We start from the raw sequence: 19,226 nt of genomic DNA on the forward strand, positions 1-19,226 counted from the left end.
AAGTGATGACTTTTCCTTATATTTCTTTATTCTCTAAGCTTTTTACAGGATGCCTCAATTATTTTTATAACTAAAAAGAAATAAATATAAAGATTGCTTCCAAAGTTCAATACTTTCATCTACGTTTACAATCTGCCTTGGCAAGTGGGTACCCAGAAGGCTGCTCTCTGCGGCTTTGGTGCCGCCGTGGACTGTCAGAGGCGGGGTGGCCTGGGCGTTGGACACAGGTCAGGGTGGGGCTGGTGGGAAGACGAGAGCTGGAGGGGCCGTCGTGGCCCACGGGCAAACACTGCCCAGGACAGCCACACCGCTCTTCCTGTCTCCTTCCTGACACGTGGCGGGGCACCCAGCTCTGGTAGAGAAGACCGTCCAGGGGCCCACATCCACTAGGGACGACGATTTCAGGACTAACACGCATTTCCTCTCTTGAGCCCCTGTAGCCGCGTGAGGTGGGCAAGAAGGGCGCCCTGCTGCTCCAGTGTGAGGGAACTGATGTCGGACGGGGCCACGCTGCTAGTAAATTCCATAGCGGGGGCCTGGAGCTCTGAGCTCTCGTTTCCTTACCCCAGGCAACGACGACTTCCAAATATTTTAAAACCGTATAAGCGACGTAGGAAGGAAACTTTATATAGAAAAATGTATGCAAATGTGAAAAACAGAAAATTGAACTGGGTGGCGGAGGTCTGTGCTGGAGAGGCCAAGGAGACTCTGGGTCACGGGTCCTCAGGACGGACTTGGAGGCTGACAGGCCTCCTGGGGAACTGGAGTGACGGAGTGTGGCCAGCGGGCTGAGGAGGCAGCGGTGCCGGTGACAGCCCCTCGGCGGGGACCAGGGCTGGAAGCATGCATGTCAATGGGATGCAAGAGCCGTGGGGACTTTTGAAATGTTCACGTTCTCCATTGCAGCCGTGGTTCTGTTTTGGATGAAAAGTCACACGGTGAAGCTAGTCAGCTCCGGGTGACTCACCACTGTTTTGGCGAGTAGTAGTCCTGTGGTCGTGGGAGAGGCAACTTACGGGTCCAAAGAGCTTGTTAGCTGCTACGGGCAGCTTCTGCACACTGGCTGCCCCTCTCCTGAATTTCAGACCCCGTGGCTATGCGTGTCTCTCTACCGTCGCCTTGACTTTCAGAGCGGTGGTATATGCGTGTGTTTGTCATATACATATTTGTATACATAAATATATATACATACATGTATTACATATACACAAATGTCACCATGTATAAATCTCAGAATCTTGGAGCTAAGTGGTAATTTAAAGATTAGTCCAATCCTCTGATTTTTATATGCATTGTTAAGATTCAAGAACAATAAATAATGTGGCCATACTTTTGTATAGAAGGCTTCTTGGTTCATTTACGATCTAAACGACTAATCTGAACCATGTTGCCACGTTTCATTCCGAGCAGGATGAGAGGGACCACCTTCCTTTTCAGAAAAGAAAAGGAGGCACCAGACTCAATAGTAAGGTTGACTTTTACGTTTCCATGGTCACCGTCTGTCGGATGGCATGAGCCCCTGATTCTTGGGAGGTGTCATCTTTTGCATAAACAGTTTACATAGGCTGTGACATTGTACTTTTTAGTAGTAAAAAAAAAAATCCCTTACTAACCATCTCGTAATTACTTTTTCATAAAACCTTGCTCAGTGATTACACAGCAAAATAATCTTCTCCTTGTGTATAGAACGGGCAGTTGAAAGTGGTAGGGTTCTGTCCCCCTGTGTCCGTTGGAGAGTGTCAGCTGCCCGGAGGACACAACTAGGAGAACAAGGTCTGTGTTTTGAATAGTTGGTGCCTATTGCTGCTATTCAGTGGTGGCAACAAAGCTTTTCATGGTTACAAACACAATGTAAACTTGTTCTGATAAATATATGCAGTTCAACTAAGTGAATAGTGAGAACTCCTGATTGTTTGGCTGGTGGAGACAAGGGGGAAGGTAAGGAGAAGTCTTCTCCTCTGGTAACAGATCTGCCAACACCAAGATGTGAATTGCCTGCCAGACAGGCCCAGAAACCCTGCAGGGAAATTCACTAAGCTTCTAATGGCCATCCTAGGTTTGTCACAGGAAAGCATAAATGATGGCCAGCAGGGACGGCCTGCTCTAGTGCGACATACTCCTTGATCCAGCAGAGCCTGAAGGTGCATCCTTGATTACGCACACTGCCCTATGACTCAGTGTTCTGTGACTGGCTGCAGCAGAGTTCTGTCTCTCGCACGTTCAGTGAGAGTCTTGTTTGGATACAAATCATCCAACATGCTTCAGTACCACCACGGGAATGGCACTTTGGGAACACCCCACATTAAATCTGTAACACTGTTCTCTAGCGTGTGGAGTTGGATAAAGCCCATGTCCATACGTACCTATCTACAAAATAACAGAAAAGTATGGAGGGGCCTCATGTGATATCCTGTCCATGTATAAAGTGAGCACAGTTAAACCACTGAGGGAATCACTGTTGATCTGCAGAGGAATGGGTATCCCCTGCTCCCCAGGCGCTCCGTCTGAGGGGAGCACGGGACAGTAATGATGGTGAAGGGAGGGATTTAGACCACGTGGGAAGGGTGGGCAGGTTTGGAGAGATGTGGAGTATGCTTACGTGTGATGTGTCTTTGTCTCAAAAACACCGTATTTTTTTCTGCCTTTGACCATTGCTCTTGTCTCCTTCTAGGGGGTCACCCCTTTCCTTTCCACCTTGAACCCCTGCCAAAGCTTTAACACACAACCTTTCTGTAAGCTCTCCTGGGCTATCCCAGTTTAATTCGAAGGACCCCTCATCACCTTTTTCAGCCAGTTTGTTGGGTATTCTGTCCCAATGGCTTCTGGGAAGGCAGAAAAATGACATTCCTGTCATGTGAGGGCATCCACCCCACAGTACCCGGGATCGAGGAGAGTACTCTGTACCAATGGATTAGTTCATCTGAGTGATGCTTGTTGAACGTCTGTATTGCCTTGTGTCCAGCATTGTTCTCGTGTTGTGGGTGGTGAGTAAGAGAGGAAAGTAACCACCCCCTTGTAGGATCTCAGAGCCTAGCTGGGAATCCAGACAGGAATAAGGAGTCACACTGCATGGGAGAGAACACCAGAATGGCAGACACGTGCAGACCTCGACAGCAAATAGGAACGGCACTCAGTCCAGCTCAGACTGACCGGGGCAAGTTCCCAGGGCAGAGGACACGTGGACGGAATCTTGAACAATCAGGCATTCTGTATAGATGGTCATCGAACATGTAGAATGCATTTAGAGAATCTTATCAGGCCCAAACACGCAAATACCTGGATCTCAGCTTCTATCCTGCAAGATTGTATCAAGCCCTCGGAAACACGGTCCCTGTTCCCCTGCGGATCTGAGCAGTCTCCGGGCTGGTGCCAGGGCCCAGGGTGACGCTGTTCCAGGGAGGGGTGTGAGGAGCTCGCACAGGGTGTCAGAGCTCTGAGTTCCGTGGAATGCATCGCAGTGTACTGATTATTTAAAGGACTTTTTTTGAAAGAGTGTGTAAATGATACGTGATGCTTGGGGCTGGGGATGCAAAAGAAAAACACCCACCTACACCCTACCGTCCAGGGACAATCCCCTGTACCATTTTGTTTTATATCCTTCAGTGTTTTCCCCCAAACACGTCATTTTTTTTTCCTTTCAAATATGGGACCCCACTACCCTATACATCTGGACTGTGGCCTGCCTTTTGCAGTTAATAGACTGTAACCATACTGAGCATTTGTTGGAAGATAAGGTTTGTAATGAAGTTAATTCAAGTGCCTCGTCATCGAAACACCTATGGCTAGCTTTGTGAGTCCAACTTTAGGAAACAATAAACAGATACAGTGGATCATTTTTCAAACTTTTTATTCTCATAGGTGGAATTGGTGGTAGGGTTATCGGTGGTTAAAAGGCAAAGGGGTGAATGAAGAAGTCCATTTGGAAGTGATATTTATAAGAATACTTTCAAATTTGCTATGAAATTATATATATTGCTAATGACTGGTTTTATTGACCGAACATTTTTCTGGGAAAACCAGCTGGTTTTAAATTAGAGGGTGTCAAAGACTGAAGTTTGCATGCACTTCTGGTATGATGTCACTTGAATTTCCCGTTTCTAACTCAGTTGATATTTTACTAATGACTTGTTTATTTAGGCTTTTAAACGACTCTATGCAAATACTTTATGGAATGCTTTTTTTTTTTTTTCAAAGCTCCATTTATTTATTTTTACTAAGCCGAAAAACACACTTCACATCTGGGAGCAACCGAAGAATGGATAAGCTTTCCTGTAAAGACTCCTGATTGAGTTTCACATTTTTGAGTGGTGACTCTGGGCCCAAGGTCCCTCAGGTGAGACACGGTCTCTGCCCTTGAGGTCACTGGGCTAAGGAAGGGGCGGAGCTGCGGCTCAGCGCCGAAGCGAGCGGATCAGAGGTACCTTCCCAAGGAGGTCACTGGCGTGAGAGCTGAGTCTTGAGGGGCAAGAGGGAGTCGGGCAGGTAAGAAGCGGGGGAGGGACACGCCAGGCGGGGGCGAGAGGAGGAAAAGGCGCGTCCGGCAGCGTTGGCCGCAGGCTGCGCCGCATCGCCAGCGCGTGCAGCGTCGTGGGGCCTGCAGGAGTCCGGTGGGGCTGGCAAGGATCGGGTGGGGCGTGGGGCTTCCCGCTGCGGGGCAATCAGCCAGGGGACTGTCATGGAGCTGCTCTCCAGGCACTTAGGGACACGAGACTGGAGACCTTGCTTGAAGCTGGACGGAAAGATTCCGGAGCCTCTGCAGCCCGGGTCTCAGTCAACCCAGGGGTGGACCAGGAGAGGAGAAGCAGGGTGGAGTCAGCCGAGAGGAGGAGGTGGAGGGTCACAGAGGTGACACCAAAAACGTGGACGAGTGAGAAAGACGGTAGCAGCGAGAGGAGAAGCGGGTACGAGGCGTGCCAGTGAGGCTGGGGTGCTGTTGTCGTGGGTACAGGCGGAGCCAGCGGAGAAGGAGGGTCCGGGTGGATGGGAGAGTGGTATGTACCACGACAGTGAGAAGGACGCTGGTGACGAGGTCTCCCACCTCGGGTCCGACCGTCCTCTCCGCTGTGCCTTGCAGGAAGATGGCAAAGAAGAGCGAAGCCAGAGGCGGATTATAAGTGCAGAGCTCAGGGAATAGTTCTGATGGGCTCGTTTTCCTCAACGGAGTGGGCTGTCTTCTGAGAACAGGGAGGGGGAGGGGGAGGGTTTTGAGTTAGAAGCTTTGTTGGACGCAGTAAAAACTGCTGACCTGGGGTTAAAGGCAAGGACAGCTTATCCCAGCACAGTCCCTGGCACATCGTAGGTGTTCGGTTAATACGGAATTAAAAAACAATGTCAAAAGACGGTGGGAAGGCCCAGCTGAGGCTGGCAGGCGTGGATGTATCTCGATACTGTGTGTGTGTGTGTGGTTTTTCTTCCGTGCCCAGTCTCAGAGATAGGTGTATGTTAAAACGGAAAGGTGGACAGGAACCCAGTGTTGGGCTTTCCCCGGGCAGTTGCAGAGCTCAAGGATGGAAGGCAGTGAGGGCTGTCGTCGAAAGGGTGGTTAGGAGGTGAGCCGGGCAGGATCCTGTGCACTAGGAGCGAAAGGGGGGCGCAGGGGAGCAAGGGAACGGAGGTCATCAGCGTGCGGAAGGTGGGGCTGCAACTTCCACTGTGTCCGTGACATAGACCATAAATACACGTTTCCTCATTCTTTAAGTGATATTTGCATATCGTTAATTTTAAGTTTTTGTCACGAAATAAGCAGCAGCCTGCACTTCCAACAACAACAACGTGCAAGTCCAAGGGAAGGTTGTAGTGAAAGAAAACCATAGGAGGTGTCCTTGGGAGTTGGGGACGGCATCACATTTGACTCAGGTCGACATGACTGGGAATAGCCTCAGTGTCTGGCACTCTGCTAAGAATCGGGTCTTGTTATCTCTGCCTTCCCAGAACAGAGGACGGTGCTGAGTACATTCTGTAGCCACGACACGTACTCGCCCACTGGGAAAAGCCCTCGAGGACCTCCTCTGTGGTGGCCACTGTGTGGGCCACCACGTCTGCGCCGAGGGCCATGAGTAACTAACTAGAGGGCAGGGGAGAGGAGAGACTGCCTGCCCATCAGACTGGCTTGGGGTTTGGTTTAGGAGGAAAGGTAGACATGTCTTTTAAATAAAAACAAAGTGTGTGATCAAGCGACCACGAGAGTGGTAGAGAATAATAAAAACGAAAATGGTATTGTAGTGAAGGACTCAAGTGTACCAGGGCTCAGGCCGTCTGGAAAACCCTGATGGAACTGAACACACTTTGAATGGTTGGACAGAAAAAGGATGGGAGGCTCAAAAGGCACCGAGTGTGCCCTGAGTGAGTTATCCGTTGCCATGCCGACTCCTGTACTTGAACCACGGTCAAGGCTAACCTGAGAAATACAGAGGCCTGAAACTTAGCTCTGCAAGAAAGCTTTCCATTTTAACAAAGTGAATAGAAATAAGCATTTTAAATATTTTAACCTAAAGACTAAATCCATCTCTCCATGACTAGATCAAATGGCTTAATTTCAGACATATGGGAAATTTTAACTCTCAATTCTAAACGCTGAAGCCTAATAATTCTGGGAGAAACCCATTAAAGTCATGAAGTAATGAAGCACTTGAACAATAAACCTTTGTTTTGTAGAGAATACAGTGACTGCTTGGGGGTGCATCATCATTTCTGTGCTTTGGGGTCATTACAAACACCAGCATCTCTGTCTGAGAGTCGCAAGTTCTGTGGTTTGTAACTGACTTCAGGAGAGGGTGGATAGGAATTTTTAGGATGTTATCCTTCCGAGAAGAGTTTGGAGAAAAGAAGAATTTTTTTGATACAGAAACATAAAATGACCCAAGTTTTAAAGATGTGGCGTGACTCTTCTCCTGGAAAATTAATTCCTTCTCAATCGTGTTTAATTTGAACATTCAGTACAGCTTGTCACTGGGGACCAGATAGGACTCCCACCCAGAAAGGGCTTGTAACAGAATACTTGGAGTCCCACACAATCATTGTACATTAGTTTGCTAAGTTTACCCCAATACATTTCAGTTAGTTTCCTGGAGAGCGAGTCAATTGCCACTTTCATTCCTTTTTAAAAATTCTGTTTGGGGGAGTCGAGGAGACTTATGGGCTGCAAATTTTGCCTTTAATAAATGACATTGAAATGTTTTCAATGCCCTGAAGCACTTGAATAGGAATTTTAGGAGTCTTGTAATTAAAAACAAAACAAAACAAAAAAAACACACAAAAAACAGAAAAACTACGAACAGACATTTTTGAGGAGTCAGAGTTCTGTTGATTTTTCTTTTGGAGTCTGTGGATCAACTATAGGCAATTTGTAGTTCAAAAGGATCGGGAAACGTGCCTGTGTCAGTCTAATTTTGTCCTTTTTAATGTTTTTAACCTCAGTTGTCTTTACTTGTTGGGCCGACCTCTCAGCGTATCTGGAGCTACATTTTAAAAAATTCCTTTCATGGGTTCAAACATGTTAGTCATTATCGTATCCATTTCCAGCGAATTACGAATGTAGTATTTTTGGATTTGCTTGGTTGCTAGACTTGGGGTTTTTAAGATACACAATTGATTTAACAGCTTCACAGGGCACATAAGTAAACGTAGCCCCTTTAAATGCTCATGTTAATTAGAAGCTACATCCTGAAGCAGGTATGTTTTAAAAATGTCAAGTGCACCATAAAGCAAGGAAACGTGATAGGCATGCGGCGATTTGGCGGGCACCGGTCCAGCTGTCCCATGCACAAGGGCCCTGGTTCCTCGCTCTGTACAACACTCGTAATGGATGTGGATTATGTGCTCGGTAGTTAGTGATTTACAGAAGACAGGACCGTGGGCTTTTCTATTTTACATTGAAAATAATATTATCTCTCTTGGCTGTTAGCAGAGGGCATTCTTGAGTTGGAGGGAATGAAACAATTATGATCTTTCACGGTTGTGTTATCATTTGTAGATAAGTTAATGGCTTCCTGTGCAAATAACTGTGGATCAGCACACCTGAGACTGGAGTTCTCTTTAAAGTCAAGAAAATTTTCAAAGCCATGTATCTGTAGATAGGAATCCCTCTTCAAGGTCATTGATTGCACTTCAAAGTGTTAATGCTCATGAAAAGAAGCCCTATTTAAAATTTTTATAGGAGTTACTATGTCAGCATTTAACAACCAGATCACGGTATGGCATTTATCACTTTTTAAAAAATGTTAATGTAATGTGTAGCATGTATACAATATCACATATTACAAATTATAGCATGTATGTAATATCACACATTTTATATTATATGGTCTATTATTTATTACTTATTATATTTTATATTATATAGAATATGTATTATACAATACAGACACATTAATTAATATGCATATTACTTATTAAATACAGTTATATGTTGTGTTGTATGCAATGCATTATATGTTGTGCACATTACGTAACAGACAATTTGTAGTGGGTATGAACAGTCACACAAACAGAGAGGAAGCAGTGTGTCTGTGAGCAGCTGTCACGTGGAGGGACCCGGGCGACTCTGCCCTCCCCAGCGTGGCACTGAACGGCCCGCATGTGATTAACTCGGCTCAGCTGCCCTGTGTCCGGGTTCACTGAGGACTTCCGCCTGTCCCTTCCTGGGACCATCCGTTCTTCACAAGAGAACAGACACTGCCCCTAGACAAAGGGAACAGACCTTCCTGTCCTCGATCTTGTTGATGCTCTTGCTTTCAAATCAGAGTTGAGATAAAAATCCCTTGCTTAGTCAACGCTCGAGAGCTTCCTATGTCTGGGGACTTAGGTGTTTCTCATTTTGAAACCTTCTCTCTGTGAGATGGTAGACGCCTTACACCTAAGGGTTGACTGACTCGACTCTGTATGGATGTATTGTTTTAAAACTCCGAACTGTTTGGAAGGGGATGAAATCAGACATGAAACCTTGTTCCTCAAGGGGAGCCAGTCCTGACAGGTGCTGTGCTCGTGTGGACTGTCACCTCATTGCTCTTCCCTGAAGCATCTGGGGGGCCTCCGCTCTGCACGGCGCGGACACTGGCACCCTTCTTCCACCTCTTCTCCCCGTGACCAGTCCCGGTTTCCCCAGGACTTTCCCAGTCTCAGTGCTGAAAGTCCCACATCTGGGAACCCCCGGGGCCTCAGGAGCCCTGGCCCCTACCTATCACCTCCCCGCGTGTTAGACTCTAATTTGTGCACTATCGTGCTTTAATACTTTTGTTATTGTTACCGAGTAACTATAAATGTGTGTTTCATCTGGAGACTGTTTCTAAAAATCAAAAGCCATCCTGCCAATATTATTCACTGTGCAGCCATGGAGTAGACTTAGATCCACAGAGAAAGAAACTCCATCCCGGATCACTGAATTTTGCCGCTCTAAGGAGGTTTTCCCAGTGGTGTCATTTCCTTATAGACACTCCTCTGCTTTTGCTTTATCTCCGGCCTCTACAGTCTTTTCGTTCCATGTTGTTCTCTTCCTTAAACTCCTGTTTTCACTTAGCAGACCCGTCCCTTGGAGTAACTTTTATACATAAGATGCATGCACGGATGGTGAGCTCTGTCCCATGTTCGATATGTCTGCTTTGACCTTCACACTTGATCGGTAATTTCAGTCTGGATCTGAAGTGACAGTTCCTCGACTTGGAAGGCACTGCTTCTCTGACACACTGCAGACTAGTGCAGTCAGTAAGGCTGGTGGTGGGCTGACTCTTACACGTAGGTGATTGTGTGTGTGTGTGTGTGTGTGTGTGTCCACATGCATGCCTTTCTCTCCATCTGTCTACCTCTTTAAAACTTTTAGGGATTTTTGCTTTATCCTTAGTTCTACTATTTCACTAATGATCTTTTTTTTATTAATCCCCCCCACTTTTTTTTTGGCCTAATTGGCCTGAAGTCTCCACTAGTTCAGGATATTTCCTCCTTACTAACATTTACTCTCTTTACCTAGAACTCTGGTAGATGAATTTTGGATCTTTTGGAATTGATTTTCCATGTCTTTCATCTTTTCCTTCTCTTTGTTTATTTGCTGTGGGTACTGGAGATTTTCTTGGCTTAAATTTTGAAGCCCACTGAGTGAGTCTTTAGCCATATAAAGTCTATTATTTAGTCCATTGACTTTCCTGGTTTGGAACCAATTTGTTTAATAATCTGAGAACTTGACTGTTCTTGATCTTTTTTCCATGGAAGGATTGTGACTATCTATGGCTGTTATTTCGGACCTTAAGAAAGCATCGTTCTTGACGATGATGATCTTGACAGATGATCTTCTTGGATGGCTTAGAATTTTTCTTTTCCAAGATTCAACACTTCTTCAATATTTAGGTAGAATGTGTTGTTGCCATTTTCCACCCAAACCCCAGCTCCAACTAAGTTACCCATCTTGGTTCCTTGGACAGCTTAGCCTTGTCTGCCTTCTTGTGCTCTCCCGGTGATTCTGTGTGTCTTTCCTTCTCTCTCCCAGCTCTCCCTTGACGCCCCCCCCCAACCACCCTGCTCACACAGAAGGTTCTGGGACACCTCCCCAGCCCGCAGCAGTCCCCCCTTTATTTAACATTCATTGGCCCTTGCATCACCTTGTCGTTGCCCCTCCCTCTCTCGCACCGAGGGCCGCCACACCTGCAGCAGGATGGAGGCCCATAAAGGGTGTCAAGAGGACAAGGAAATTCCTAGTCATGGCAGGGAGACGATGGGGAGGCCAAGTGGCCAGGTGGAGGCTACCCCAGCCAGGTACCCCGAAATGGCTTGTCCGTGGTTAGGGGCTTACATTTCTGTCTCTTACCTGGAAACTTAATTCGACTGAAGCTTAATTTTTCAACTTATTTCCCAAAATTCTCCTAAGTAGCAATTAGTCAATAGATGGCCAAGATAGAAACTGTTAAAATTCTCTTTACGTAGCGGGGGGACAGAATTATATAACCTGGATACATTCTTGAGATTTCTTTGTGGTTTGGCTTCAGTAAATTACTACTTTACATAGAGCTTTTAAAATATATTTAGACTTAAGTTTAAAGAGTGAGAACCACTTGTGTAAACATCATTGAATACCATTCTTTTAATGAATGGGGTGATGTTATTTATATTCTTTCTTCACTTCCTCTGGAAAGCCCATTTCTTTTGAGAAGGCTTTAACCTATATTGTACTCCCCTTGAAAAGTGAAAGGAATTCACTTTAGTTGTATTTCAACTCATCCACCAAATTCTCACTGTTGCTACTGAGAAGTGCTCAGACCAAATCTCTGTGACAGGTATGTTTAGGGGGTTATCTATGCTTTCATAGGGAAAATGCTTCTTTTTTTTAAGATTTTATTTATTTATTTTTAGAGAGGGAAGGGAGGGAGATAGAGAGAGAGAGAGAAACATCAATGTGCGGTTGCTGGGGGTCATGGCTTGCAACCCAGGCATGTACTCTGACTGGGAATCGAACCTGCGACACTTTGGTTCGCAGCCCGCGATCAATCCACTGAGCTACGCCAGCCAGGGCTGGAAAATGCTTCTTTAAAAAAAAAAACAACAATTTTGCAAGTTGGTATTTCAGTGAAGGAACCAATGACAAAGGGTTTTCTGGGCTGGGCTGAGGAGTCTGGGGTCATCCAGACGGCAATGGCGGGGGTGGGAAACTTTGGAAGGACTGAGGCAAAGAAGTCACATGATCATGTCTGTCCTGCAGATGGCAGGATGGAAGTGGGATTAGAGGCAGACAGGAGGGGAGGTTGTGATGTAATCCACCAGAAAGTAATGAAGCTATGGGCTAAGTCAGTAAAAGTCGCTCCTGTCCAATTCTAAGTTTTCAGTCTGTATGAATTGTGCCGCTATTAGACTCATTTACTGGGTGTTTTAGAATGACTTGACCCTTTTAGAACTAGAGGGGACGGACGTTGGAGATTGGTAAGAAATGCTGTCATTTTATAAATGGCAAAACCTAAGGCCTAAAGGGAGGAAGTGATTCCTCCAAGTCGGATAACTCATTTCTAGCAGAGCTTGAGCTGGTACCCAAGTCTCCTGGTTCTGAAACCAGGGCTTTTCTTCTGACTCCAGCCACTCACCTGTCCCCCCTCCTCTCTGGTGAGCGCATGCCCAGGCCTACGTTCCACCTGAGGATCTATCTATCACCTGGTAGCTGATCACACAGAGTGTGATATGTACAGGCTTACCATTTTCCTCCAGCCAGCCCATGCCGGCCTCTTCCAGAAGATGCAATTCCAGCCTTCCCTAATCTTCCCCACCACACATTCCTGCCCACCACCTTCAGAAGGTGATCTGGTCCGTGACTTCCCAGAGAAAACAGAATCACCCAGGAACACACTAGCTTCTCTACCTGCCATCCAAATCTATTCACCATCGTCTGCCCGCCCCTTGTCTTAACAGTGGAAGTGCCCCAGCCTTACTTTACGCCGGGTCCAGGCTCCTGGGTCCTGGGTCCTGGGCCCACGTCCTCCTGTCTCTTTCAGGGGTACTCTTGATGATTTTTCATATTCCAGGGTTTTCAAACCCTTCTTCTCTGGAAGATCCTTCCTGTCAACATGTATATATATCATCTGGACTACCCCATTTAACGCTCCTCTTAGATACCTATCCAGTGAGCACATCGCATGCAGTTATTCATAGAATCATTATTTGTGGGCCGCCGCCATGTGCTGAGCATTGGGCACGCCAGTCGTGCCCAAAAGAAGTGGAGCCACATGTGGGCTAATGGGAGACACAGATGCTAAATATCTGTGCTTGCTGCACATTGGGATTGCCAAGCGCAGTTCTAATTTTATGGCAGGGGATGCAGAAAAGATGATCTGTGAAGTTCGGACTCCCTGAACTATTTTTTTAAATGGCGTTCACATTGAGTTTGAACCTTTGACATCAGGAAAATAAATGTGCAAGCACAACCCCACGTGCTAATGACACATTTAATAAAAAGAAAAATCGTTTTCCCAAGGACAGATTTAAAATGACAAGGTTTCTTCGCCCCCACCCCTCTGTTATCACCCTCCTATTTTCCTCGCGGGCGACATAATTCAATTTTAGCGTTTCCCCTCTTTTCAGAAGGAAAAGCAGACCACATTAGCAGAACCAGAGATTTCCAGGAAGCGGTAGCTGCCGTGATGGTGGGGCATATGCAGAAGAATAAATCACTGCTCCCTAAGAACTGTAAAATGTTTCATTGGGAGTCTGCACGCCATATTTATGTTTTCTTTTCCCCCTCCCCGAACCTGAAAGCTCGTTGAAATAGCCTCAAGATGGATGTTCAATAAAAACTCTGCGACAGAGTTGGTAGTTCATTTCTTAAAAACTGATATGTCAAAGCCTGTTTTTCTTGACTGATGTGGAAAGGTTGAAGAAGAAAAAAAGCCCTTCAGTGAAAGGAAATTACCTTTCTAAATATAACATTCTAAAGTGATGTAACAGTTTTTTCCATATGTTGCCTGAATAAGAGTAGTGTTTTTTACAGAAGCCTGTTTTTTTAAAGTGTTTTTTTAGAAGCCTGGTTTCTTAAAAAAAAAATCAGTACTTCACCATTAAATAAACAGGCAGTCACGAGCTGAGATTTCTAAAGCTATCTCCCAAAATGTTGGATTGTTACATAACTAGCAAAAGAAACACGGCATCTTCTGTTTCCCTTTACTAAAGTCTGTTGTCCTTATGAGACATTCCAGCTTCAAGAATGACAGCCACCCGAGTTCTGTTCGTCTTAGGGAGTTTCACTTTCCTAATTAACATTGTTCACTTCTGCTGCTTGCTAACACATCTTAATTGCTTAATACTACTAATCTAGGTTGAAAGAAGCTCTTGGACTTCAATCTATAAAAGGTCCTCCTTATAACATTTTTCTGCTTAGAAATTGTCTGTCCATTTCTGTGGACAATGTATTAAGTACAGAATTTGCTAAAAACCTTAATTTTCCTAGTTACCTTTCTTCTCCTGATTTATATCTGGACTTGAGGATCTTTGGAAAGTCTTGCCTTACCCATAATATTCCCGCACTGGTGTGTTACTGAGCCCCCGATTTCAATATTAAGCCCCCAATTTCAAGAACATAAAAGTTGTGTTCTTTTTTTAAAAAAAAACTATTATATTTATTTATTTATTTTTAGAGAGAGGGGAGGGAAGGCAGAAAGAGAAACATTGATCGGTTGCCATGCACGCCCCAAGTGGGAACCTGGCCCACAACCCAGGCGTGTGCCCCGACAGGGAATCGAACCAGCAACGTTTTAGTTCACAGGCTGGTGCCCAATCCGTGAGCCACACCAGCCAGGAAGGACTTGTGTTCTTTTTATGCTTTCGAGTACACACTACACCACTGAAGCTGCCCTAACTCTGTGACACCCCTTCCACTCCCACCCCCATCCCGCTGGCCACAGGTTCCCTAAGGGGAAGCACTCTGTCCTCGTCACACCTGGGTCCTCCCCACCCATACCGGGTACGTTGTTTGCTGCTCTGATGTTGGATGCATTCCAGGCATTTTGGGAGTGGCACGGGTTGCCTGAGGGATAGGGAAGAGAGTTAGTTAGGAAGGTGTTGGTAAGTGTGTTATAGCACTTGTAACCCAGATACCATCTGTTCACCGGCCTGCCCCCCTTCTTCCTTCAGAGCCTGCCGTCTTGGGCAGCGGCTTGGGGTTTTTCTTTGTAATTCCAGTGCCTTTAACAGCACTTGAGTGTACATCGTTCATTCAAAAAAAACACTCTCTCCTTCACTTTTCTTGCCCAGGCGTCTCCAACATTGAAAAATAAAGAAAGAGGGTGTTGAAATCCCCCGTTCTATTTGGCCAGCTTGTCTTCTTACGAGGCCCACTTTGCTTTTATGTTTGTTTTTAAGAACAAAAAAGGAAGGGACCTACAGGGAAATAGAAGGAGGGAGTCACCTCCTGGGACTTCCAGTAGCCCTGATTAAGTATTAGAATTAACAGTACTTTGTCAAGTAGTCATGCCAGCTGGTAGCCTCTTAAAAAAGTGAAGAGAAAATGGCAGATTCTGAGGTCCAGACCTTCAGCATCTGGGGTGCGGGGCCTGTGCTGTCTCGCTGCCTTGGGGTTCACTTTTTAAAGATTCGCAGCCAGTTCGCCGTGAAATATAGCCCACATTTGGGAAGCATCCCAGATGGCCTACCATACCTTCATACGGCATAAAGACCTGCCGTCCATTCTACCGAGTATCGGTGTGTGGGCCTGTGGAGCCCAGGAACTGATACAAGCCAAGAACTGAACTTGTCTTGAAAACTGAACTCACTTCATAAATTTTATTTATGTGCGGCATTCAATCAGTGCCTGATGAGATGTCCAAACCCTGTATAACATCAGGATGGAGTGGGTAGAACCTTCACTCTGACGGATTTCCCCCAGCGTACCTATTAAAACGCCAATGAAAAAAGTTCAAACTTATTAAAAATTGCTGATGTGCGTAGTTTTTCCAAGAACCCGTCCATTCACTGTGTAACATGAGACGCGTTTCTCAGAGACACCGTGATTTACTCACTCCGTAACCCCGTGCCTGGCCTAGTGCCTGGCACATATCAGGCATTCACTGTGTAATTTAATCAAATTATGGGTAGAACTAGTATTTTTACTGGAGAGGAAACCAATGAATCCTAGCTATTGAAAGATTTGTACCACTTCTCCATCGTCTGTACTTCCAAATCCTAGCATTTGTTGTTTTTTAAAGTGGTTGAAACCTACTGTTTTTCTTTGGCAACACAAGCTGGTCCATGAGAAATACCAAATTACAAATAGAAATGGACTTGACTTTGCAAGAAAAGCTGTGGAGTGTCTGTGTTTGGAGGTCTCGATGAGAATAGAAATGTGGGTCCCTACGTAACAGGCCCTAAATCCTCGTTGGGTTAATAAATAAAGACCGAGTCTGACATATTGAAGTAATCACCCGTATGAATGGGAACAGCTTGTGATTGTTTGACATTCTTACTCTAAAATGTGGGATCACTTAAATTCTGTCCCTCCACCCCAGCTTGCTCAACCAGTTTCTTGTGGACTTGGTGGGGTTTCTTGTTTGTATCGGAACAGTTATGCGTACTTACAGCATCCCCGCACCGTGGTTCTAGGAAAGGGCGAACACAACCAGTAAACTTCTGGCAAGAAAGAACTAGGAAAAGAGAGTCTTCTTTACACTCTTGTTTTTTGCAACTTTTCTTTATATTTCCGAATATAACACTTTTAAGTTAACAGCCTCTCTAGAAAAAGCAGGATACCTTTTTAAAAGGTATCTTCTCTAGTAATAAAAAAAATTAAGGTTCTTAGAAATGTATCTAATGAAAGATCTGTGAAACTTTTATATAGAAAATGGAATAACTAATTTTATTGAAAGATACTTTTAAAGACCTAAAAATGGAAAGGGGATAACATATAGTCATAGGTAATTTCATTTTATAAACATGTCAATTCTTTCTAATATAGATCCAATGCAGTCCCCACCAAATCCCAACATGTATTTGGTGGATCTTAGGCTGACTCTAAAATGTTTACAGAACAAAGATCCAGGAATAGCCTAAAGAATCCAGAAGAAGAAACAGGTAGGAGGATTTAGAGATGCTATTTTACGAGGCCTCCCCAGAAAAAGTGGAGCCATTGTTAATATAACAAGAATGGTTTGCACGACATTGATGTAACCTGACAGCCAAGGAGAGTGGACTGGAATGCGCATGTGTGAGCAATGACGACTTCACTGTACTAGTCAGTGGGGGCAGTAGATGCTGTTGAGTGAGCATGTGTGCTGTGTGGCTGTCACATTCAAAATGACTGAGCAGGTAGAGCCACGAATCTGCGTCTAAGTTTGCATTAAGCTTGAACATTCCTCCATGGATGCCGTTCGGATGATTCAGAAGGCCACAGCTATGGGCAACTGGTGATTGGCAGCTTCATCACAACAATATGCCTGCTCACGCATCACATCTCGTGCAGAGTTTTTTGGTGAAACATCAGATCATCCAGGTGACTCAGCCCCCCTCCAAACTAGATTTGGCTTTTCCCAAAACTAAAATCACCTTTGAAAGGGAAGAGATTTCAGACCATTGATGAGATTCAGGAAAATGCAAGGGGGCAGCTGATGGTGACTGGGAGAACTGTGTGAGGTCCCAAGGTGCCTACTTTGAAGGGGACTAAAGCGTCACTGTCCTAGGTACAATGTTTCTTGTATCTTGTATCCTCTTCCATAAATGTCTCTATTTTTCATAATACATGGCTGAACACCTTCTGGACAGACCTCCTACATTGTTATAAAGTTATAGGAATTTACACAATGGGATTTGGGCAAAAATTTTATAGTATTAAGTTGGCCAAAATATGGAGCAAAATGAACTCTCATATTCTGTGGGTGGAGTTTTAAATTGGTGCAATTACTCTTGAAAAAAGTTAGCATAGCCCAATAAAGCTCAACATGCGTATGACCAACACATCAGCAGGTAAATACGAGGTAGAAACCTTGTATCAGGGCAATGTGCAACATGGCTTATAATGAGGAGGGGGGAAATGGAAGTGGTCTAAAAGTTCAACAGTGGAGCATATGAACACTCATATCACAAAGTATCCAGTGAAATACTGTCCATTAGTGCAAACAATTGCACTACCTGGTTAGCAAAGCAATATGGAGGAATCTCACACGCTTAATACTGAGTGGACGAAAGCAAGTCACATTAGAGTGTGTATGTCTAGTTTTGGCTCAAAAGCATGCAATATATTAGTGTGAGATTTCTCCATGTTGGCTCATTTGCAGGCCCCACTGTTTGCAGGAGGGCTGCAGCAGCTCTGGCCTCCAAATCCTCTCTTATTTGTGTCTAGTAGAAACAAGAAAGGGTGTGTTTCCCCAGTCGTTTTAATAAAATACCCCAAATTAGGTCTCATTGGCCCTGATTGGTCTGGCTTGAGCCATGTGCCTATCCATGAGCCAATCAAAGTAATTAGAGGGCTGAAGCATGATGAATGGCTTAGCCTAATTAATGCCATTCAAAGTAAATGGGCTGGGAGTAGGGAGAGGTAGAGGAAGACGCCAGTACAGTTGCTAGAAGGAAGGTAGGTGGACATGGGCCTTCTCACATAACGGATGCTGTTACTCTGCCTGCTTTCAGCAGCCAGTTTAAGGTTTGTATTACACCAGTTGTTGTTCATTGCTTATAGTCCAGGAAGGAAATGAGGCAGCTTAAGGAAGGATAGGTGGAAGCAGCATGTGGTTTCTGAATGTGGTTTCTGTGGCACAGTGGACCTAGAGCCATAAGTTACCTAGCATTCCCAAATCAGAATGAGGTGGCACCCAGTGTGGCAGGTATGGGGCAGAAGCAGGACTCCAGTCCCAATACAGAGATTCCTTTTGGGTTAACATGATCCAATTGCGTATCCCTTCAAAAATACTTTGTTTTTATCTACTTGACCATCTCTTTTAGATCCTTATGGGGGGAACATGCAGAGATTTGCTGTGCCTTGGCAGTATTACTGTTAACTGTATTATAGTTTATACTGGTCTAAAGTCCTGTGATTTCTCGTAACTCCTTGTATGGATTTCTACCCTTGCTTGGTTTCTTCTATGAATTTCATGTGTTTTGCCCAAGAAATAAAGATAACAAAGTCTGTGTGCTTATAAACAAATCTTCAGGGCTCCTGTATTTCAGATCATTGACATTTTAGGTAAGATAGTACTCTGTTTTTTTTCTTAGTTCTTATCATAAGAAGTGGGTTTTTAAAAATCAGACATGACTTTTAAATCATTCTTTGTCTAAACATCACCTAATTCGGTGATTAAAAGCTACATTAAAAGCTACATTTACCCCGTTCCTGGATATGGTGTTCCTCCAAAGCTAACAGGCCTTTTATTTTGGTCTCTCCTGTGGGCAATTTTGGTAGCATTCATTTCAGAATGACTAGAATTGATCCCATAGTTATTGTTAGGGACACAAAGCTGTTGGTCTCTCTCTGCACTCTGTCATCTGACATTAAGAATAAGCTTATTTTAGATGGTGTAGTTAAAAGGACGTGGTGACATATTGGAGCTGCGTCTCCTTTTTACAGAACCAACCCTGACATTTCGTTTATTTTTATTCTCAAAAGCACGCTAGTTGTGTTTTGCCTATATAACTTACTTTAAACATTACCTTGCCTGCACTCCAGACTATATACGTTCCGCATTGTTCTGTGGCCAAAAGCAATAAAACGCGACCGGTTTTGTTGCGAGTCAGTGAGGTGCGGCCAGCATCTCCTCACAAACATAACCTCTGTGGGTATTTAT

General features: G+C 44.8%; 1 protein-coding gene across 3 annotated transcripts in view; it reads left to right on the top strand.

Moving 5' to 3' along the window:
* PLEKHG1 (pleckstrin homology and RhoGEF domain containing G1) overlaps nt 1-19,226 on the top strand; it is a 206,489-nt gene that overhangs the window by 31,797 nt on the left and 155,466 nt on the right. Inside the window, exon 1 of one of the 3 annotated variants that reach the window (XM_045843150.1) lies at nt 18,064-18,088. The exons of the other annotated variants lie outside the window; for them this stretch is intronic. The gene's annotated coding sequence lies outside the window, so the exon portion shown is untranslated. Of the gene's footprint in view, nt 1-18,063; nt 18,089-19,226 lie in introns of those variants that run through there. 3 annotated transcript variants of the gene reach the window in all.

This window comes from Phyllostomus hastatus, unplaced genomic scaffold (genome assembly GCF_019186645.2).
Source record: "Phyllostomus hastatus isolate PE091 unplaced genomic scaffold, TTU_PhHast_1.1 phas_contig_40, whole genome shotgun sequence".
Taxonomy (NCBI): domain Eukaryota; kingdom Metazoa; phylum Chordata; class Mammalia; order Chiroptera; family Phyllostomidae; genus Phyllostomus; species Phyllostomus hastatus.